Source organism: Callithrix jacchus, chromosome 22, assembly GCF_049354715.1.
Source record: "Callithrix jacchus isolate 240 chromosome 22, calJac240_pri, whole genome shotgun sequence".
Lineage (NCBI taxonomy): Eukaryota > Metazoa > Chordata > Mammalia > Primates > Cebidae > Callithrix > Callithrix jacchus.
The window spans coordinates 19074727-19098797 of record NC_133523.1 but is presented as its reverse complement, the minus strand read 5'-3'; the positions used below and the strand labels follow the sequence as shown (position 1 = coordinate 19098797).

General features: G+C 42.0%; 2 protein-coding genes across 4 annotated transcripts in view; one reads left to right on the top strand and one right to left on the bottom strand.

Moving 5' to 3' along the window:
• LOC103789847 (uncharacterized) overlaps positions 1-24071 on the top strand; it is an 86888-nt gene that overhangs the window by 50928 nt on the left and 11889 nt on the right. Inside the window, exons 1-3 of one of the 3 annotated variants that reach the window (XR_013531309.1) lie at positions 13514-13660; positions 22949-23075; positions 23568-23663. The exons of 1 other annotated variant lie outside the window; for it this stretch is intronic. The gene's annotated coding sequence lies outside the window, so the exon portion shown is untranslated. Of the gene's footprint in view, positions 1-13513; positions 13661-22948; positions 23076-23564; positions 23664-24071 lie in introns of those variants that run through there. One more of the 3 variants, XR_013531308.1, reaches the window with a different exon arrangement.
• Positions 12554-24071, bottom strand: part of LOC103789844 (uncharacterized) — an 83652-nt gene continuing 72134 nt past the window's right edge. The window contains exon 6 of the mRNA XM_008987621.5: positions 12554-14068. The gene's annotated coding sequence lies outside the window, so the exon portion shown is untranslated. The remainder of the gene's footprint in view (positions 14069-24071) is intronic.

Genomic DNA, 24071 nt, shown 5'->3' with positions numbered 1-24071 from the left:
GTTTCTCACTTCCCAGGTTTAAGTCACTCCTGGTATCAATTTGAAGCGCCCAATAGCTGGCAGGCACCCCCAGGCCTTTATTCAATTTGCCCGCAGTGAGCATATTGACAATTACCAGCTAATTGAACAGGAGGTCCGCATACTGGAAAAATCAGACCATCCTTCTTCTTAGCTCCTTTACAGCTATGAGAAACTCTAGGATGCCCTGTTCATAATAAAGTAAAAAACAGAAGTAAAAGAAGTGTAAATATCAGAGAAGGTATAAAAATAGAAAACTGGAAGAACGCTAATTGGCCACCTAAAAGAATTATTCAATATTACAGGCCAGCTACTTGGGCACAAGACAGGTTGTGAGGGAACCATACTCCTATTTGTATGCTTAATTGCACTATAAGATTACAAGCAGTGTTCAAAACCATTACCAGTAAAACTGCACAAGCTTTATTATCTGTTGACTGTATAATCCACAGAAATTTTAAAAATGCTATTTACCAAAACAAACTAGTTTTAAATTACCTCCTGGTCAAGGAAGGAGGCATATGTAAAAAAAAGTTATTTTTGGCCGGGCGCGGTGGCTCACGCCTATAATCCCAGCATTTTGGGAGGCCGAGATCGAGACCATCCTGGTCAACATGGTGAAACCCCGTCTCTACTAAAAATACAAAAAATTAGCTGGGCATGGTGGCGCGTGCCTGTAATCCCAGCTACTCAGGAGGCTGAGGCAGGAGAATTGCCTGAACCCAGGAGGCGGAGGTTGCAGTGAGCCAAGATCGCGCCATTGCACTCCAGCCTGGGTAACAAGAATGAAACTCCATCTCAAAAAAAAAAAGAAAAGAAAAGTTATTTTTATTTTTACTTTTATTTTGAGATGGAGTTTTGCTCTTGTTGCCCAGGCTGGAGTGCAACGGTGCCCTCTAGGCTCAACACAATCTCCACCTCCTGGGTTCAAGCAATTCTCCTGCCTCAGTCTCCCAAGTAGTTGGGACTACAGGCATGTACCACCACACCCAGCTAATTTTGTATTTTTAGTAGAGGCGGGGTTTCACCATGTTGGTCAAACTGGTGTCAAACTCCCGACCTCAGGTAATCCACCCGCCTCGGCCTCCCAAAGTGCTGCATTTACAGGCCTGAGCCACAGCACCTGGCCCATGTGGAAAGTTAACCTGTTGCTTATAAATTAATAATAGTAAAAGTGCTGTTATGAAAATAACTGCAAAATGCAAAAGTTGGCCCATATCCCAGTTCAAACTTGGAGACCTGAATGGTTCTCATCTTTTAAAGACTGTAACACACTAATAGGAGGGTTTATGCTTTTTCTACGCAGTTGCTTAATCCTCCCATGTCTCTTGCCTCTCGTTTCAAAGCAGCAGTTAACCGTAGAAGCAGTAGTAGCTATGCATACCACCACCCAAATAAGGGCTTATTTAAGTATCAACCTGTCCCTCAGAAAAAAAAAAAGCCTATCAACTCCCTGCCAGCCCCCACCCAAACATGAGCTGTCTGGAGGAAATGCGCTCATCAAACTTATGCAAATTTTGCTTTAAGTAAACCAACACAGGGACCAGAATAACTGGGTAAAGCAAATTAACTCAGCAGCACCTCAATAAAGACAAAAGGCGAAATTCTCTATCAAGGTAATGTGAAGGTGCATCAAAGCAGAGCTCTCAAAGGCCTGCAATCAGTTTCAAAAGTGGTTTTTTTTTTAGATGAAGTCTCACTCTGTCACCCAGGCTGGAGTGCAATGGCACAATCTCAGCTCACTGCAACCTCCGCCTCCCAGGTTCAGGCAATTCTCCTGCCTCAGCCTCCTGAGTAGCTGGGATTACAGGCACGCACCACCATGCATGGCTCATTTTTGTATTTTTAGTAGAGATGGGGTTTCACCATGTTAGTCAGGCTGGTCTTGAACTCCTGACCTTGTGATCTGCCTCCCTCGGCCTCCCAAAGCGCTGGGATTACAGGTGTGAGCCGCCGCGCCTGGCCAGGTTCAAAAAATTCTATCTAAACCTCATTAGAACAACCATGGCATCGTATCTAGCCCTAGAAGATGGCTGGCTAGCCAATGACAGGCAAGATTCCTCAAGGGAGGCACAACCTAAAACAGGCACAGTCACACAGGGGCATAGAGGCCAAGGCAAACAAAAAAAGGCCCTGGCACTACGCCTCACTGGGGTACAAAGCAGAGCAGCCACGAAGCATGCCCACCCTCTATGAGTCATCCCAAACTAAAAGAAAGTAAAACGACTTTAGCCTAAAACCACCAAGTGCAACTTACATAAAAGGCAATTAAAAAATCTGTTTTATCCAGGTACTCTCTCCTACATATAATTTAGTACTATCTTCAAAAAGACTATTACAGTGGTGTGTTCTATTAAAAGTATTACTTATATAAAAGTGCACTAAAGGGAGGGATGAAGAGGAGAAAAGAACTGATAAAAACAACATAATATAAAAATAAAATTTAGCTGGGCGTGGTGGCGTGCACCTGTAATCCCAGCTACTTGGGAGGCTGAGGCAGGAGAATGGCTTGAACCTGGGAGGGGGAGGTTGCAGTGAGCTGAGAGAATGCCATTGCACTCCAGCCTGGGCTACACAGCGAGACTCCGTCTCAAAAAAAATAAAAAATAAAATAAAATTAATGTTTCAGAATACTGAAGAGAAAAATTAAATTAATGCAGGAAAGAAAAGCAGAAATTAAATTTTTCTTTCATAAGCAAACTTTGAGTTATTCCCCCTCTTGTGGAATTGTATCCTGCTTTGCAAGTTTTATAAGTTTATAAATTCTTATATTTTTGTTCTCTATAGCTAATAACTGTAAGTTTCTGTAACCTGGCAAACATCATAAAAAATGCCCAATCAGGCAGAACTCCGGCCTTCTGGGTGCTGTATTAGAATCCTTGAGCGCTACAAATAGCAAACACCTGAGAGTCATGTGCAAGCCTAAGTTAGGTGCCCGTCATTGCTTAATGAACTGCTTTGTTCTGTACTTGCAAACTTGTTTCAGCGCCACTGTGTACTTCATGAAGAAAAGGCCAAGCCCTGACTTTGTTAAGGGCTCAGCCATTTTAAATCCAAGTAAACCTGGGCCAGTGTGCACCTAAAATAAACTCCTTCTGCAACCTCAGCAGTCTTTTCAGTCTCTAAAATTCTGCAACATTCCCATTCATGAACCCACAGCCCGAGTCAGGATTCTCCCCAATGACCCTTCCAGGTACCTGCACAATCTAGGAGAGACACGGTGCTGTGGGTGCAAAGCTGCTCAGGGAGGGCTCCAGGCTAGGGCACAGTCACCGTGTAGGAAAGAGACAGAACGCCCAGGTTCCGGCTGTCAGCAAAGCCACCATCTTGTGGCTGAAGGAAATCGAGGCTAAGCTGGGCAAGAACTTGGGGAGCAGATTGTGGAGCTAACTGAGGGGAGGCCTGAGTCCCGCCACAGCCGCTTCCCACCGGTCGCAATCACCCCCTTCTCCTCTCTCGGGATGTCAGAACTGACACTCTCAACATTTCTAGGCTTCCAGGGGGTCCTGGCATCTTAGCTGTGGATCTCTTATTACCTGCAGGTCACGGGGGCACAGAGGCTGGGTCTCTTGGAGCAGAAGACACAGAACAATGAATAGTAGACCTGGAACTCTAGCTGCCCTGCCGAACGCAAAATTCGCAAAATTCGCGCTGTTACCTCCAGCTGTGTGCCTGATCAAACAGTTCCCAGCCCAGCGTCGCTCATCAGATAACTTTTTTTTTTTTTTTTTTTTTTTTTTTTTTGAGATTGACTCTCCCTCTGTCCTCCAGGCTGCAGTGCAGTGTTGCGATTTCGGCTCACTGCAATCTCCACCGCCCAAGTTCCAGCGATTTTTCTGACTCAGCCTGCCAGGCAGTTGGGACTACAGGCATGCACAACCACGCTGGGCTAATTTTTGTATTTTTAGTAGAGATGGGATTTCTCCATGTTGGTCAGGCTGGTGTCAATCTTTCGACCTCAGGTGATCCGCCTGCCTCAGCCTCCCAAAGTCCTGGGATTACACTGCACCTGGCCTGAATAACGTTTAAATTCCACCCTCTCAGGCTGTGAGATTAGATGGGCTGAATCTGTGATTAGATGATGGGCTGAATACAGAAAGAGTGCCAGCCTAGGCTGCAGCCTTCTCAGCAAGGCGTATTTCCTGAGCTGAGCCGGGCCCACCCTAGAGAATACTTGCATTCAACCTTGTGTATAAGGTCATATGCATTTGTAAATAACATTATATTGTGGCCGGGCGTGGCGGCTCACTACTGTAATCCCAGTACTCTGAAAGGCCGAGGTGGGTGGATAATGACGTCAGGAGTTAAAGACCAGCCTGGTCAAGATGGAATTAGCTGGGCGGAGCGGTGTTTGCCTCCACTCAGGAGGAGGCTAAGGCAGGAGAATCGCTTGAACCCTGGAGGTGGAGGTTGCAGTGAGCTAAGATCACACCACTGCACTTCAGCTGGGCGACAGCAATACTGTGTCTAAAAGAAAACAAAGGTTTAGCTTTTTTACCTTCCTGGCTTATGGTCCTTTAAGCAGGAAGCCTGGGATTTTAAAAAGGAGGGAATTTTCTGAAATAAAATGTGAGCCACAAGTGAAATTTGAATTTTCTAGTAGCCAAACTTGAGAAAGAAACAAGGAACAGGTTCAGTTGCTTGTAACAATGTAATTAACCCAGTATGTCCAAAATGTCATTTCAATGTATGAGGAATATGTAATTATTAATGAAGTATATAAATATTTGCAATTAAATTTTGAAACTAACTCTATATTTTACCTTTTTAGAACATTGCAGTTCAGACCAGGCTCATTCCTGGCACCCAGAATCCACACGTGGCAGCTCTGATGTGTGGAAGGGCCAGAGGTGAAGGAAGAACCTCGCCCTACCAATAACTCTCTTCAGTTCCGAGGGTGGAACAGATAGTGGCCATAGAAAGAGCTGAGGGCAGCAGGAATAAAATACCACAGGTAAACCACTGCTTACCGCCTGTTGGGCACCTTTCTTTCAGAGATCAGGCAGTGAACAAAGGATGATGGCATCACAGGAGTAAAAAAAAAAAACTCCGTGTCTTCAGTTCTGCCCACACTCTTAAACTCTTATATTTAGATATGGAGAAAATAGATTAAAGGCAAATTTATTTTGCCGGCCCGGCGTGGTGTCTCATGCCTGTAATCTCAGCACTTTGGGAGGCCAAGATGGGTGGATCACCTGAGGTCAGGAGTTCAAGATCAGCCTGGCCAACATGGTTAAACCCTGTCTTAAAAAAAAAAAAAAAAAAAAGCAAACTTATTTTGCTATTTTTTTCTGGCTGTGGTTATCTGTTTTCTTGAGTGGTGACTGTGCTCCTGCACTCCTGTGGTGACTGCACAGGACCTCAGGTACATGCCTGCCTTGGCCTCTCAAAGTGCTAGGATTACAGTTGTGAGCCACTGCGCCTGGCCAAAATCGTCTGTATATGGAATTGTAACCGAGACAGGTGCAGTGGCTCATGCCTGTAATCCCAGAACTTTGGTAGACCAACGTGGGCAAATCATGACGTGAGGAGTTTGAGATTGGCCTGGCCAATATGGTTAAACCCTGTCTCTGTTAATAATACAAATATTGGCAGGAGAATCACTCGAACCCAGGAGGTGGAGGTTGTGGTGAGCCGAGATCATGCCATTGCACTTCAGCCTGGGTAACGAGCAAAACTCCATCTCAAAATATATATATATACACACACAAATATTACCTGGGTGTGGTGACGTGCACCTGTAGTCCCAGCTACTCAGCAGGATGAGGCAGAAGAATCCCTTGAACCTGGGAGGAGGAGGTTGCAGTGAGCTATGACCATGTCACTGCACTTCAGTCCGGGTTACAGAGCAAGACTCTGTCTCAAAAAAACAAAATAAAACAAAACAAAAACAAACTATATCAATGTTGCTATCTGCTTATGCGAAGAAACTTTACTGATTAGCTTCACCTTAAGATCTGCAATGGGTATACAATTGCAAATGTTTGAAGGGGCCCTTCTGAGTGGTGAGATTATCAACCCAAGGTTCAAGGTCCTGAAATCTTACTGCGGTGTAGATGGCAAGCCACCTCAATCTCTGGATTATAGATTATAGAGGGTTTTACTGTCCTCAGTCAGTAGACCATTAAAAATATTCTTTACCTGGCCAGGCATGGTGGCTCATGCCTGTAATCCAAGCACTTTGGAGGCCAAGGCGGGTGGATCACCTGAGGTCGGGAGTTCAAGACCAGCCTGATCAACATGGTGAAACCCCATCTTAAAAATATATATATATTCTTAGGCCAGGCGCGGTGGCTCACGCCTATAATCCCAGCACTTTGGGAGGGTGAGGCGGGTGGATCACGAGGTCAAGAGATGGAGACCATCCTGGTCAACAATATGAAACCCCGTCTCTACTAAAAATACAAAAATTAGCTGGGCATGTGGCGCACGCCTGTAATCCCAGCTACTCAGGATGCTGAGGCAGGAGAATTGCTTGAACCCAGAAGGCGGAGGTTGCGGTGAGCCGAGATCGTGCCATTGCACTCCAGCCTGGGTAACAAGAGCGAAACTCCATCTCCAAGTATATATATATATATATATTCTTTACCTGGTAAAAATATGCTTTGCTATAATGCGCTGAAGCTTGGCTGCACATAATCACATTAGACTTTAGTAGTAGAAGATACATGAGGTTCCATCATCAGGTGCAAAAGCCATCCAATGACTTGATTGTAACAATGTAATAGTCAACAATTTTTCTTTTTACTCTCAGTGAATCTGATTGTTATCAATCTCAGTTACAAAAGAAATCCAGTCAATTTAGTTAGCTTTGCTTAATACTACTGTATCTGGGCTAGGTATGATGGCTCACTCCTGTAATCCTTTGGGAGGCCAAGGCAGGTGGATAACCTGAGGTCAGGAGTTCAAGGCCAACATGGTGACACCTCGTCTCTACTAAAAATACAAAAATTAGTTGGGTGTGGTGGCAGGTGCCTGTAATCTTGGCTACTTGGGAGGCTGAGACAGGAGAGTGGCTTGAACCCGGGAAGTGGGGTTGTGCTGAGTTGAGATTGTACCACTATACTCCAGCCTGGGTGACAGAGTGAAACTCCATCTCAACAACAACAACAACAAAAATGACCGTATCTGTAATACTGTATTGAACAGTTTTATAACTTGTCTAGTGAAATAAGTATCTTTATTATTGGAGACTTTTTCAGAAATGTTCCATGAGCAAAACGTATTTTCTAATAGCCTTTTAGCTACTGATACAACATTCAACTTTTCGCACGAGAAAACTTTTTTGTTTTTGAGTAACGACTAATATTGTTGTTATCTGTTTTCTTGAGTGGTGACTGCACTCCTGTGCACTCGAGAAAGCAGGTAACAACAATGTTAGAATTCATTCCTTTGACACGTTTCTATTATTGTTATTATTATTATTATTATTATTATTAATTTTTTAAGAGACAGGATCTTGCTATGTTGCCCAGGCTGGAGTCCAGTGACTATTCACAGGCACGATCCCACTACTGATCAGCATGGGAGTTGTGACCTGCTCCATTTCCGACCTGGGCCGGTTCACTCCTCCTTGGGCAACCTGGTGGTCCCCTGCTCCCAGGAGGTCACCATATTGATGCCGAACTTAGTGCAGACACCCGATCGGCATAGCGCACTACAGCCCAGAACTCCTGGATTCAGGAGCGATCTTCCCACCTCAGCCTCCCGAGTAGCTGGGACTACAGGCACATGCCACCATGCCCGACTCCGTTATTTTTTTAAAGAGCTTTGAAAAAAAACATTTTGAGCACCTTGGCTCATGCCTGTAATCCCAGCATTTGAGGAGGCTGAGGCGGGCAGATCGCCTGAGATCAGGAGTTCAAGACCAGCCTGACCAACATAGTGAAACCCTGTTTCTACTAAAAATACAAAAAATTAGCCAGGTAGGGTGGCACGCACCTGTAATCTCAGACACTCAAAAAACTGAGACAGATGAATCGCTTGAACCTGGGAGGCAGAGGTTGCAGTGAGCCAAGATTGCATCACTGCACTTCAGCCTCCAGCGTAGGCAACAAAAGCAAAACTCAATCTCAAAAATAAAAAAGTATATATATATATGTAGGCTGTGCAAGCTACTCTACATAACCTATGAATTATCTGATAAGAACAAAAACTGAAAACTTTGGAAACTGGGAGATGTACTAAGACCCTGAGTTTTGGTCACACTATGACCTATTTGAGAGCCTAACCAAATTTGAGAGTTTTTAAGACAAAATTGGAGGCCATCATTCTGGACTGATATTGTGCACGAGGCCCAAACAGAATAAACAAAACTAAAATGAAGTCACCCATGCTAAATGTGACATAATCAAACTAAATTTTTAAGAAAATAGATAGATCCTAAAGCAAACTAGTTTATCTCTTTCTTCCATCCTTCCTTCCTTCCTTCTTTTCTTTTTCTTTCTTTCTCTTTTTTTTTGGAGACGGAGTTTCGCTCTTGTTACCCAAGCTGGTTCAAGCAATTCTCCTGCCTCAGTCTCCTGAGTAGCTGGGATTACAGGCACGCGCCACCATGCCCAGCTAATTTTTTGTATCTTTAGTAGAGATGGGGTTTCACCATGTTGACCAGGATGGTCTCGATCTCTTGATCCACCCGCCTCAGCCTCCCAAAGTGCTGGGATTATAGGCGTGAGCCACCGCCCCCGGCCTCTTTCTTTCTTTTTGAAAAGAGAAAAGAAGATTTGAACACAAGGAGGTCTCCTCTACTGTAACCCTTTAAAAAAAATTATAGGGGGCCGCGGTGGCTCCGGCCAGTTGTCCTGGCGCTTGAGGAGGCGAGGCTATGAGTTCAAGGCCAACCTGAGCAACATAACAAGCTCTCATTGATTAACAACAAAAAAAAATTATAAACAGAAGTCTTTGTTTCCACTCTACAAAATCCATAGTTCTGCTGTTTTACAGTGGGATTTGAGACTACATAAGCACTTTTTTTATGGTGACAGTGTAATATTAATGTATAAAGTTTTGGTCTATCTTTAAAAATTGAGATGACCAAAAAAAAGAAATTGTTAAATTAATTATAGCCTAAAGCTGTCCCCTTTTCTGTTCAATTTTGGTCAATAGTTGTTTTTTTTTTGTACATAGTAAACTGAAACCTTACCCTATCTATAAATAGACTGTAACTTATTATTGTACAAACCACTGTGTTAATAAAATCACATGAACTGTTCAAACCACATTCAAATAAGACAGATTCAAGGCTGTAGTCTATCGGGCTGTTTCTGTACCTCATTTTCATTTTCTGTGTGTACCTTTGCTTTCACTGTCAAATCTGTCTTCATCATGTGGCTATGCTGGAGTCTCTCTGAGTCTGCTCTGAATTCATGGGCTGCCCAATTTTCAAATTGTTCTATGCTCAAATAAACTCTGTTAAATTTAATTTCTATGAAGTTTTTTCTTTTTTTAATTTCCAGACTGTGTCCTGCTCTGTCACCAGGTTGTCGCAGTGGCAAGATCTTGGCTCAGTTCAACCTCCACCTCCCAGGTTCAAGTGATTGAACCCTGCCTCAGCCTCCCAAGTAGCTGGAACTAAAGGCACGCAACACCACACCCAGCTAATTTTTGTATTTTAGTAGAGATGGGGTTTCATCATGTTAGCCAGGATGGTCTCAATTTCCTGACCTTGTGATCTGCTTGCCTCAGCCTCCAAAAGTGCTCGGATTACAGGCGTGAGCCACTGTGCCCAGCTATTTCTAAAGTTTTTTTTTTTTTTTTTTCTTTTAGGCTGGGTGTGGTGGCTCACGCCTGTAATCCCAGCAGTTTGGGAGGCTGAGGCAGGTGGATCACAACGTCAGGAGCTCCAGACCAGCCTGGCCAATATGGTGAAAGCTTGTCTCTACCAAAAATACAAAAACAAACAAACAAAAAAACCAGGCATGTAATCCCAGCTGCTCTGCAGGAGGCTGAGGCAACAGAATTGCTGAAACCCGGGAGGCAGAGGTTGCAGTTAGTTGAGATCAGGCCATAGCACTGCAGCCTGGGCAACAGAGCAAGATACCATCTTGAGGGGGGTAGTTTTTTTCTTTTAAAAGTTTTCAAATTCTTTTCTTTTCTTTTTCTTTTTTTTTTTTTTTTGAGATGGAGTCTTGCTCTGTAGTCAGGCTGGAGTGCAGTGGCGCAATCTCAGCTCACTGCAACCTTTGTGTCCCAGGTTCAAACGATTCTTCAACCTCAGCCTCCCGAGTAGCTGGGATCACAGGCGCATGCCACCACGCCTGGCTAATTTTTGTAGTAGAGACAGGGTTTCACCATGGCCAGGATGGTCTCGATCTCTTGACCTTGTAATCTGCCCACCTCAGTCTCCCAAAGTGCTGGGATTACAGGTGTGAGCCACCACGCCCAGCCTCAAATTATTTTCTATAATGAAAAATGAATAACCTGTTGTTAGGCCTCGATTTTTTAAACTCATCCCTCAGCTATTATTCTATATCTTTAAAAACTTCTTCTTCTGGCCGGGCACGGTGGCTCATGCTTATAATCCCAGCACTTTGGGAGGCTGAGGTGGGTGGATCACGAGGTCAAGAGATCGAGACCATCCTGGTCAACATGGTGAAACCCCGTCTCTACTAAAAATATAAAAATTAGCTGGACATGGTGGTGCATGCCTGTAGTCCCAGCTACTCGGGAGGCTGAGGCAGGAGAATTGCTTGAACCCAGGAGATGGAGGTTGCAGTGAGCCGAGATCACACCATTGCACTCCAGCCTGGGAAACAAGAGTGAAACTCTGTCTAAAAAAAAAAAAAAAAATTCTTCTTCAATTTCTTTTCTTTTTTTGAGACAGGGTCTCACTGCATTAGCCAGTCTTGATTGCAGTGGTGTGATGAAACATGGCTCACTGCAGGCTTGACCTTTCAAGCTCGAGCAATCCCCCTGCTTCTGCCACCTAAGTAGCTTGGATTATAGGCATGCACCACCATGGCTGGCTATTTATTTATTTTTCATGGAAACAGCATTTTATGGTGTCCAGGTGGCACTAGAACTTCTGAGCTCACCTAATTCTCCCATCTCAGGCTACCAAAGTGCTCTAAATACAGATGTGAGCCACGTTGTGTTTCTGCAATTTCTTGAGATGATCATTTCCAATGATAAACAGTACTACATGAACACAAATCTGAAAGGAATCTGGCTTCTTCTGTAGAAATGTCACTCTCCAGGATGTCAAGGGTCTAGGGCAGGGCAGCCACTTTAGTAGTGTTATGTATGGAGGTGCACGGGCTTTGGGGTCAGAGTTAACCCTGAGCCTCAGCCCAGACACTTAGTATCTGTGGGTCTTTGCACAAGTTTCCTGATGTGGAAGAGTTCTAAGGTAGAATGATACTGATTGCAAAATGGTGACCATTTTTCATCACTCCTGTATCCATGCCATTGCCAGGTGCTTTTAAAGCTGTTTCGATCAAGATCCAGAATCTGTTTTCCAAACCCTAGATCTGGCTGGCCTTATTTGCTTAGGGCACTAGAAAACTATGAACATGACAGTGGACTAGTTTAAGGTCCAGGCTCAAATGGTCTTGAATGCTTGTTTTTCTTTCAGAATGCTGCCATCTCCGTGAATAAAACCCATGTTATCCAGCTGGAAAATAAGATACCATGGGGAGAAGAAGCAAGGTGCCCCTGTTGACAGCCCCAGAAGCGGGAGATTACCCCCAGAAGCACAGCTGGCTAATCAACAAGCAGCTGATAATACATGTCTCAAGGAGCTCAGCTGAGACAAGAAGAATTGCCCCACTCAGCTCAGCCTGAATGGCTGACTATCTCAACTATGAACTAATCAGTTTTGGATGATTTGTTATACTTCCATAGCTAACTAATACATGCAGCCAGTGCAGAAAAGATGCCAGGATTCAATGAAAGATTATTAGTTACCTTCTAACAATGGACACCCTCTAGGTACTGATGTTTTCTCCTGAATTAAAGTAGGATGTCTTGTAAGAGAACGCTGAATAATGCAGAATACAGGCAGACATCTATGCGTGTGATTGGCATTTATACTTACATAGTCCCCTATGCTACAGATGAAAACAGATATCCACAGCTTGACCATTAGGGCCAAGGCCAAATAGCAAAGTAAGTTTGCCTTTAATCTGTTTTCTGCATTTCTAAACATTGGCGGTCAAGAGTATGGACAGAACAGAAGACACAAGAGTTTAATTCTTCCGTGGCCTCAGCATCCTTTGTTCACTGTCTGGTCTCTGGAAAAAAACTGGGCAACAGGTGGCCAGCAGTGGTCTCCTTGCAATTATTTTATTCTTGCTGCCCCCTGCTCTTTCTGTGGTCACTACATGTTCCACCCTCAGAACTGAAGAGAGATGTTGGTAGGGAGAGGCTCTTCCTTCACCTCTGGCAGAAGGTTTTCTCTGACCCTTCACTCCCCTGACATCGGAGCTGCAGTTCAATGTGGCAGTTTTTGGCCATGTGTGGCTCCTGAGTGCCTGGAATGTGGCTGGTCTGAACTGCCATGTGCTAGAAAAGTAAAATACAGAGTTAGTTTCAAAGATTTAGTTCCAAATATTTATATACTTTATTAATAATTATATATCTCACACATTAAAATGATAATATTATGGACATATTGGGTTGATTACGTTGTTACAATCAATTCAACCTTAATACATGAGGTTCTATTATCAGGTGCATAACCTAGCCAATGATTTTATAATAGTCAACACATTTTTTTCACTCTCAGTGAATCTGATTGTTATCAATCTCAATTACAAAAGAAATTCTGTCAATTTAGTTAGCTTTGCTTAATACTATTGTATCTGGACTAGGTGTGGTGGCTGGCTCCTGTAATCCTTTTTTTTTTTTTAAGTTTGGATACTAGAAAATTTAAAATTCATATGTGGCTCTCATTTTTTTTTTTTTAAAGGCGGGGTTTCACCATGTTGGTCAGGCGGGTCTTGAACTCCCGACCTCAGGTGATCCGCCCACCTTGGCCTCCAAAGTGCTTGGATTACAGGCGTGAGCCACCACGCCCGGCCGTGGCTCTTATTTTATTTCATAGGATTGCCTCCTTTCTTTTTTTATTTTTTACTGGAGAGATAGTATTTACTTTCTGTACAGGACTGCCCCCTTTCTAAAACCTGTTTGCCTGCTCAAAGACCAGAAGTCAGGAAGGTAAAAAAGCTGAAATTTAAAAATAATTGTTATATCCTTTTCATTGTGAATAGCCATACAAAATATTATTTTAAAATGCATATGACTTTACACACAAGTTTAAAGGCTAATACTTTCGGTGGTGGGCCGGGCTCAGCTCGGGGAAAGCGCCTGCCTGAAAAGGCTGCAGCCTAGGCTGTCAGTTTCCTTCACTCAGCCTAGAATCTGATATCTTGTCACTCAGGGCCTGAGAAGGTGGGGTTTTAAACGTTATCCAATCAGCGACGCTGGGCTGGGACTCATCCAATCAGGCAAGCAGCTGGAGCAGACAGGAAGGCTTCCGGGATGTGGCGGGGCCTTTGTCTCTTGCTGCAGCCGGGGCTCCGGGTCTGGTTTTCTCCTCTCTGTGTCTTCTGCTCCTAGAAGCCCAGCCTCTATGGCCCTGTGACCTGCAGCTATTGGGCGATCCACAGCTCCAACGCCAGGACCCCCTGGAAGTTCAGAAATGGTGAGCATGCCAGTCCGACATTCCGAGAGAAAGGAAGGGGTTGGTTGGAACCGATGGGAAGTGGCTGTGGCAGGACTCAGGCCTCCCCGCAGTCAGCTCCACAATCTGTGCCCCGAGTTCTCTTTGCCCAGCTCGGCCTCAGTCCCCTTCAACCATAAGATGGCGGCTGTGCTTACAGCCGTTCCTGGTGTACTGTCTCTTCCCTGTACACTGACTATGCCCTGGTCTGGAGTCATCTCTGAGCAGCTCTGCACCCGCAGCATCGCGTCTCTTCCGGATTGTGCAGGGACCACACGAGGGTACTCAGGGGAGAATCCTGACTCCGGGTGTGGGTTCCATGAGTGTGAAGAGTTTTGGTCTGTGGGGTTCCCAGTTCCTCTTTTCTTCTGTTAATGTATGGGAGTCACCCTGAAAACATTAAATAATTTAATCAAAGAGTGATTCAAAAATGTTCGAGCAACCAGCTGTCGTTTGTAATTTGTGGTTCATAGACGGGGCTTGAAGGAAAGAGTTTTATAAACTGCGTTATGACGCAAACCAAATTCAGTAACTGGTTAGGTACAGTTACGGAGTTTCTTCATTTGTACAATAAAGGTGAAAATGTCCCGATTATGTAATCAGAGGTTAATTGGGAGTTTATAGTTGGTTAAGGCTGAATTTTATTTCTCTCAATGCAGTTATTCACTAAAACATGCACCCCAGTTAGATTTTTTTTAAGCAGGAATCCAGGGACTAGAGACACCTCAGTCTAATTGCCACTTAATTATTTTCACACTCCATGGGAAACTGCTTTTCTGTTGCATTTTGCACCTGTGTCCTAAGCAGTGTCTTAAGTCTAACCTCTATCCCTCATTTCTCCAGCCTCACTCTGGCTCGCAGTAAGATACTAAATTTCCAGTTTAATCTGGCATTCCCAAATGCCAGCTTCTCCTCCCTAATTTATATTATCAGCTCTTTGTCTCTTAGTGTACTTTTCTATATCGTATTTTAATTAATTATTTTTGGCAAAGCATTAAATGATGGTTTTAAAAAGGTTTGTTATCTGTTTATAAATATTACCCATGAGAAGAAAGCAAAGAATAATCCCCTGACGCTGTATTGTAAAAGCTCTTTGTGCCTCTTCTCCTTACATCCTCTCTAGGCACAGAGATCTTGTTAGAATGTTTTGGGTCCAGGTTATACTTTGGAATCTCTATGAGGTGATGTGTCCTCAGCCATCCTTTAGTTTTTTTCTGGTCCTGGGTTTCAGTACTGTCTGGGATAAACCAAGATATCCACCATGGTTATGTCAGCTAAAGTGTCTAGGGAATATCAGCTTCTGGGTTATTTTCTCCCATAGGATGACCTGAGGTATAAAATGTTTCCTCTCAAGGAAGCAAGTGGATGCCCTGGGGCTCAGAGGAATCTTCTGGTGTACTCCTTTTTTTTGAGAAGGTAACCCCTGAGACATTAAAATTATCTACACAAAACCCAGCTTTTACTTCTTGGGCACACATTGCTGGTCAGCCAATCAGATACTGGTACTGAGGGGAAAACACAGAAATAATCTCTGCCCCCTGGATTCTCTAAGGGTAGAGAATTTATTTTATTATCAGACAGATAATGAAATAAATATGATGTAAGAAAAATAGTATCCCAAAAGGCCAAACCAACAAACAAAAAAGGGACTCCAGTCAGATGGCGTAAGAACTTGTGAAGTAAAATGCCCCTGACACAGTCACTGGGGCATAATGCAGTGTCTCCTGAATGTGTGGTTCTTGAGCACATAAGTGAGCAGGAGTGAGTGGAAGAATCTCTCAAGTGATTGAATGGCCTGACTTGAAACATAAGTCAGGCACATCTGTTTTTTAATCAGCACTGCCTGGGTTTGTCACCCTGGGTTTTTCACCTTGAAAATATTTGTTTACTGATTCTGACCTCAGTTTTTTAGCTGTAAATTTCATTTAGTAGGTCTTGAAAGGTAGAATTTTTTTTTTAGACAGTTTCACTTTTGTTGCCAGGCTGAAGTACAGTGGCAAGATCTCAGTTCACTGCAATCTCCATCTCTCAGGTTCAATTGATTCTACTGCCTCAGCCTCCTGAGTAGCTGGGATTACAGGCATGAACCACCATGACCGGCTAATTTATATATTTATTTATTTATTTTTACTTTTATTTCTTTTTTAGTAAAGATGGGGTTTCACCATGTTGGCTAGGCTGCTCTTGATCTCCTGACCTGGGATAATCTGCCTGCCTGGGCCTCTCAAAGTGCTGGGATTACAGGCATGAGCCACCACGGCCAGCTGTTAGGAAAATATTTACAGAGGGCATCAAAGAGGTGGGTTTTAGAAAAAAGAGGTCTAATTATATATTTTATTTGTTAAAAATTCTCATTTACCTGCCTGCATGAAAAACTCACTCAGCTCACTGTAAAAAAACAAAAAAAGAAAGAAAAAAAAAATTCTCATTTACCTTTTTCTTTCCTGGAGGTGATTTTTTTTTTAATGGCTGGATGAGTTCAAACAGAATTCCAAGGCTTAGTTTTTAGAATGCTAGCTACTGAGGAAAAGAACAGGGAAATCTCTATTCTTTTTTGGCTGTGGAAAATTAATACATTTTCATGAGAAAATGTGGTAGATAATTGGTGAGTTACATAGATTCATGAAAATATCACTTTCTTTCTGCAGGGTAAATTTGTGACAGTGAATATATCTGTTCAAATCCTGTTATCATGATTTCTGAGTTTCATGCTAAATTTTATGAGATGAAACTTGGTACCACCTAGAAGTATTTCCGTATGACTAATTGTGTACCAAATGATTTTTAATAAAAACAGTAAAATAACATATTGTCTAATAGGAATAGATACTTTTGCTTTTCTTACTGAGGTATAAAATGTAAATACTTTATCCGGGCGCGGTGGCTCAAGCCTGTAATCTCAGCACTTTGGGAGGCCGAGGCGGGTGGATCACGAGGTCAAGAGATCAAGACCATCCTGGTCAAAATGGTGAAACCCTGTCTCTACTAAAAATACAAAAAATTAGCTGGGCATGGTGGTGCGTGCCTGTAATCCCAGCTACTCAGGAGGCTGAGGCAGGAGAATTGCCTGAACCCAGGAGGCGGAGGTTGCGGTGAGCCAAGATCGCGCCATTGCACTCCAGCCTGGGTAACAAGAGCAAAACTCCGTCTTAAAAAAAAAAAAGTAAGTACTTTAAAATTTCCTTCCCTTATTTGAACACTGTGTTTGAGCAATTTTGCTGAATTTTTCAAACAAGTTGTTTCAAAAACCAAGTGAGTAACTAACATGGAAATTGAATCAAGCCCAGTGACTAACAGCTAAGGCTAATATTGAGCTTGCAAAAGGAGGTTTTTTTTGTTTTGTTTTTCTTTTTGCTTTTTTTTTTCTGAGACAGTCTCACTCTGTTGCCAGGTGCCAGGCTGGAGTGCAGTGGCACAATCTCGGCTCACTGCAACCTCCTCCTCCCGGGTTCAAGCAATTCTGCCTCAGCCTCCCCAGTAGCTGGGATTACAGGCGCATGCACTACGCCCTGCTAATTTTTGTATTTTCAGTAGAGATGGGGTTTCACCATGTTGACCAGGATGGTCTCAATCTCTTGACCTTGTGATCCACCCGCCTCGGCCTCCCAAAGTACTGGGATTATAGGCGTGAGCCACCATGCCTGGCCTCTGATGGTTTTAAACATGAAAGATGTTAAATATTTTTGAAAGCTTTTGTGGCATCTATTGAGATAGTCTTGCAGCTTTTGTCTTTTGTTCTGTTTATGTGATGAATAACATTTATCAATTGTATATGAAACAACCTTGCATCCCAGAGATATAACCTACTTGATCACACTGAGTTAGGTTTTGGGGGTGCTCCTGTATTTGATCTACCAGTATTTTTTTTTTTTTTTTTTTTGGAGAATATTGTCTTCAGTGTTTATCTTGGATATTGGCCTGAAGCTTTTTATGTTGTGTGTTATCTCTGCCAGGTTTTGGTATCAGAATGATGCTATTCTTATGTAATGAATTGAAAAAGTCCCTTTTACTCAGTATTTTGAAATAATTTTGGTAGAAGTGGTACCAGCTCTTTGTACATCAGGTAGAATTCAGCTGTAAATTTGTACTTTTTTTGGTTGTTAGGCTATTTATTGCTAATTGAATTTTGGAGCTTGTTATTGGCCTATTCAGGGATTCTCTTTTGTTGCTGTTGTTGTTTAGTCTTTGGAGGATGTATCTTTGCTTCAGGGTTACAATCCTCATGTTTGGCCTAAGTGAACTCTCTACTTATATTCATGTAGCCTCAGCTTTACTAGAGCAGCCTCTAAGAGATTTCTATTTTGATTGTACTCTGTTTGCTGTAACACCCAAGGATGCAAACCGGGTGATCCCATCTAGAATCTGCCTGGGATTCACAAGACAGGACTAGATTTTGGATTGAGAATATACAGAAAACTAACAGGAGGCATTGTCTGCCAACATACGCATCTAAAATTCCCCTTTGAGAGTGTGGCTTTTTGAGTTTTTCAGATCTTGTTCAGTGACCTGCTACAGTTATGTGAAAGTCTCCAGGTAGCCAGGCGTGGTGGCTCAAGCCTGTAATCCCAGCACTTTGGGAGGCCGAGGCAGGTGGATCACAAGGTCAAGCGATTGAGACCATCCTGGTCAACATGGTGAAATCCCATCTCTACTAAAAATACAAAAAAAATAGCTGGTTATGGTGGCGCGTGCCCATAATCCCAGCTACTCAGGAGGCTGAGGCAGGAGAATTGCCTGAACCCAGGAGGCGGAGGTTGCGGTGAGCCGAGATCGCACCATTGCACTCCAGCCTGGGTAACAACAGCAAAACTCTGTCTCAAAAAAAAAAAAAAAAAAGTCTCCAGGTATAGAGTGATGACAGAATCTTTAAGTTCAAACAAGCATCTTAAGAGTGAGAGATCAAGGCCACAAAGTATCCAGAACTATGACCACAACTATATCTACCTGTAAACTATGATGTTGGAGTAGAATGTCCTTCCTCTTACCTAAAAGCTAATGAATCAGGATAGGTGATCCAGGTCCTAGAGCTCCACCAGAGCAGTTCAATTTTCTTTTCTTTTTTTTTTGAGACAGAGTTTCACTCTTGTTACCCAGGCTGGAGCGCAATGGCGCGATCTCGGCTCACCGCAACCTCCGCCTCCTGGGTTCAAGCAATTCTCCTGCCTCAGCCTCCTGAGTAGCTGGGATTACAGGCACGCGCCACCATGCCCAGCTAATTTTTTGTATTTTTTAGTAGAGGCGAGGTTTCACCATGTTGACCAGGATGGTCTCGATCTCTTGACCTCGTGATTCACCTCCCTCGGCCTCCCAAAATGCTGGGATTACAGGCTTAAGCCACTGCGTCCGGCCTAATTTTCTATTTAGAATCAGCTCAGGTCTCTCCAGCCTGGCTTACCATTGGGCCATCAGCCCCAGGTCACGAAGAACGCTCTCTTAGGGTTTCAGTGAACCGTAGGCATCTTTGAGATATTTGAGTGTCCAGGGCAGAACTGTGTTAGGCTAACAACAGTGATTAACTCTGCTTCTGACTCGGTATAAGAGAAAGAAGTAACTGTGTGTTTTTTTCTTCCCTCATACAACAGAGAGCTGTAGTCAGTACCAACATGAGAGTTTCTCCAGTTTCCTGGTACTTGGGTGAAAGACAAAGAGGAGGTCTGGTGACTCAAACAGATAAACTAATTGCTTCCATTTCATATGGTCATTCAATAAATGGAAAATCATGCCATTGCACTCCAGCCTCCATGACAGAGCAAGATTTTGTCTAAAAATATAAACACATAAATAAGAGTTTTGTCTTGTGAATTCTGCTGCCTTTCTAGAGCTGGTGGTCACAGTTTTCAGAAACCCAAAAGCAAGTAAATGAGAAAAATAAATATATGTTTTAGGATTTTAATTTTTAAATTTTGTGTTAAAACCATTGCTTAGAGAAACATTCCATTTAGTAACTTGTGTTCTATTCCTGCAGATCCAGTAGTTGCTCCACACGTAACAAAAAGTAAATATAAACACATAAAAATCTCTCTAAATGACATAAACTTTTGTATATTCCTCTCATCTGTCAGTATTTAACTTTTATTCTATACATTTAAAAAAAATCAATGACAGAGAAACAGAGAAAGAAATAGAAATGGCAGACATTTTATCTCAATCCTGAGAATTAATGAACTGTTAGTATCGATTTCCAGGGTGTTATGAGGATGAAATCACATAATGTGTTATTCCCAGCACGGTGCTTTGTAACATACTCTTGAGCAGATAGTCCCTGCTTAATAAACATTGTATTATTACGTGTGTACATGTTGTTTTTCAGATGCAGACTTATTCAGAAATTGCTGCTTTCTCTTTCCTCTGAAAACTTCAAAGAGTCAGCAAAGACTATGAAACTTAAGGATAAAGATGGGTTGTCTTCATTTGTATCAGAAGTATTTATGTTGTGACAAGAGTGCTGAGTGTAAGGAATCTGTGCTGTGTGTACTTTCTCTACTGCTAATAATGAACCCAGGGGGAGCAACATTAGCACTGGCAGGGGACTTGTTTGAAACACACATTCATGGTGTTTTTCCAAACCTGTAGATTCAATTACACAGAGTGGGACCAACATTACCAAGTAAGTTTTAAGCTCATTAAAGCTTGAGAGGCAGTGCTTATCAGCCCACTCTTCTCATTCAGATGTCATGGTCAATTTGCAGAAATCTTACTTGTGCCCTTTTCACTGGTTTTGTTTATTGTTCTGGATGGAAGCATTCATGTTATTTTAATTAAGTGCCTCATATGACTCTAAGGTGAGGTCAGAATCAAGTGTGAGGGCTTCAAGATACATTCCTGAGAGTTAAGTGTCACCTTTGCAGTGAAAGGTGGTCACAGAGCCTATTCTGTTTGACTTTGGTAGGGACAGGGCAATGTGGCTTACATTTCCATTACTGGAGCAGAAATTGCTGGTGTGTGTGGCAGGGAGGGCACCTGTGGACAGGGAAAGAGGAATGTATATTTTTATTTCCATTCAGCTAATTGTTTCTGAATCTCTTCTATTTTAAAGGAGAGAAATGGGTGGACCTTTTGGTCTTGGTCCTTCTGTCTGTGGGTGTGAGACTAGCAGGTAAGCAGGTAGTGCTGAGTCTTTAAGGGCATTTTCTCATGATACGGGTATTACTTGTCCAGAGCATTTTCTCTGAAAAGGTTTTCCAGAGAAGGAGGAAAAATAGCTTCTTTTCAGCTAAACATGTCTCAGATCAAGAGCTGTGTCCACTCTGCTTCCTGGAGTGCCAGACATTTAGGACTCACAAAGCTTTACTTCTCTCCTTGTGTTTTTCCTCCCCATGAGTTTGTTTCAAGTACTTTTTAAAATGTTGTGATAGTCAGGAGTCTCTAAAAAATATTTCTTTCCTATGTACCAGAGACTTCTCTACATCATGGCTTCTTATATGCAATGCAGAATTCCTACCATGAATTTATGATCTTCCATATTAAAAGTGTTCTTTTTGTTGCTCTTGAACATGGGAAGATGTGGATACTCATGATTCTTATTGGGGGAAAGCTGAGATCATTAGTAAAGATGGAGAAGATGTAATGTTGAGGTTTCATCTGTGTTCTTCATTAGCACTGTGCAGAACAGGATTAAGAAAATGCTTATGTAAATGGGATGGCATTTATTACCCAGGATGTTTTGAAAAAAACTATTTAGAGATACCTGCTTTCTAGGGTGCTAAAGAAAGATTACTTAAAATCATTGTTAAAAAGTATAGAACATGGAAGATATCTTCACCTTTACATAAAACTAATTTTTCTTTCTGATTAAATTCAGTCTATAATTGACTTTTTGAGGGGCAATATCTCAGCAGTGATGCTGTGTTCTTCTGTGTGAAACAGCACATCATAAAAAATTGTTCTAGGAGGCCGGGCGCGGTGGCTCACACCTATAATCCCAGCACTTTGAGAGGCTGAGGTGGGCGGATCACGAGGTCAAGAGATCGAGACTATCTTGGTCAACATGGTAAAACCCTGTCTCTACTAAAAACACAAAAATTAGCTTTGAATGGTGGCGCATGCGTGTAGTCCCAGCTACTCAGGAGGCTGAGGCAGGAGAATTGCTTGAACCCAGGAGGCAGAGGTTGCGGTGAGCCGAGATTGAGCCATTGCACCCCAGCCTGGGTAACAAGAGCGAAACTCCGTCTTAAAAAAAAAATGTTGTTCTAGGTAATTGATGTTAATAATTTTCTTGGTTAAACAGCTCTTTTTTTTTTTAAACTATAGAGTTAATTATTTTTCTCTTCATTATTAAGTGTCTTTATGCAGCTAATATGCATAAATCATCACATTTAATCTGGCAGCTGCCAGTTTTTCTCAGTTTTTTTTTTTTTTTTTTAACACAGAGTCTTGCTCTGTCACCAGGCTGGAGTGCAGTGGCATGATCTCGGCTTACTGCAGCCTCCACCTCCCAGGTTTAAACAATTCTCCTGCCTCAGCCTCCTCAGTAGCTGGGATTACAGGCATGCGCCACCATGCCCAGCTAATTTTATGTATCTTTAGTAGAGACGGGGTTTCACCATGTTGACCAGGATGGTCTCGATCTCTTGACCTCGTGATCCACCCACCTCGGCCTCCCAAAGTGCTGGGATTACAGGCATGAGCCACTGCACACGGCCAGAAAATGAAGGCTCTTATCTTTCTTCATAGGCAGAAAAAATTGGGAAAAACATTGCCTTTCACTTACTGAATGTTTGACAAGATAGTCTTCTTGGGTCAAAAACATTGGCATTACTAGAGATCTTGTCAGAATTTTAAAAACTCAGACTTTATTCTAGATCTTCTGGACAAAAAAAAAATTCTCATGACAGAATCTCCAGTTTATTGTACATATTTAAATTTGAGTTACCTTATAACTCAACATGGTTTTTTTTTGGTCTGAAAAATATACACAACTCATTATGATGTAAATATAGCACTAAAAATGTATACTTTATGTTTATATCCTTAATTATATATTTTATCATTCAGAGGAGTATCAGATATGCACTAGTAATGTGGATCTTATGCCATCCTCTTCCCTCAGAGTAAGAGAATACATTAGAGAATATTTCTGTGTTGAAAATTACTGGATAATTTCAGTTATTTTTTTTTCTTCCCCACCCCCCAATTTCAGTTATTTTTATAAGTCAGAACCAATTATCTCTATTCCCTCATTTCAAATAATTGATTCAAATAAAAAATTCTTAATAAAAAATTCTTCCCATGGCCATTTGGTAAATATATGTGTGTCTGTGTGTTTTTCAGGAGACACTGACATTTAGGGATGTGGCCATAGAATTCTCTCTGGAGGAGTGGCAATGCCTGAACCCTGCTCAGCAGAATTTATATAGAAATGTGATGTTAGAGAACTACAGAAACCTGGTCTTCTTGGGTGAGTATAACTTTAATACACAATTCTTAACATACCTTAGAAGTTTATGTCTCTTTTTCTGTGAATTTTTTATTTTTGTAATTTATGCTTTGTATAAATGAGTTTCTGATCCCTGTTTTTAAAAAATCTTGATGATTTGTTCACGTAGAAAAGAATTTCTTCAGCATGTTTTATCTTGACCTGAACTTTCCACATTCCTGAGCTGATCTGTATCCTTTACTCTAGATTAATTTTAATTCCTGAAATTTAGTGGCACAAAATATCATTGTCCATATTTTAAAATCTATTTGCCACCATCAGTTTTTGATTCATGAGTACCAGGAAGTAAAATTAAGGACCTACAAATTTAAAATTTTTCTAACTATTTATAGATGTCTCTCAATAATTAGTATTTTGGGATTAATTTTCTAGAATATTCTATTACATCCTTTTTACTGAACACAGTACTAGTTTGGTAAGAAAGATTCATGTTATTTATTTTTAATAAAGCAGATACTGCTGTCTCCAAGCAAAACCCCATCACCTGTCTGGAGCAAACAAAAGAGCCCTGTAATATGAAGAGACATGAGATGGTGGCCAGACCCACAGGTAGGTGAAAGTGACTACAACAGACAACACAGATGAGAGGTCCCAAGGTTTTTAAAAAAAAGTCAGTTTTTACAACGTGATTTGGGAAGCTGTGTTGAAAAGCAAATTGTTTTTGAGAAGCTTGAATATTTTGTTAAATTTTTCTCTCACATGGGAGCATCTTTTGTCTTATGCTTTTAAATTCTCTAAAAATTCTACTTTTTTGGGGTGATCTTCCTTCATTTACAGTGAGAGCAAAAGTCCTCTTCATGGCATGTAAAGACTGTACAATCTGCTTTTTTATTGTTTTGGGGGGGCACACAAATATTTACATAATTTTGAAAAACTGTTAAACTAGTACTTCTCTTTTTGCGTCATGTCTGAAATGTGTGAGATTAGTGTTTTCTGTTCCATTAGAGGTTTCTTTAT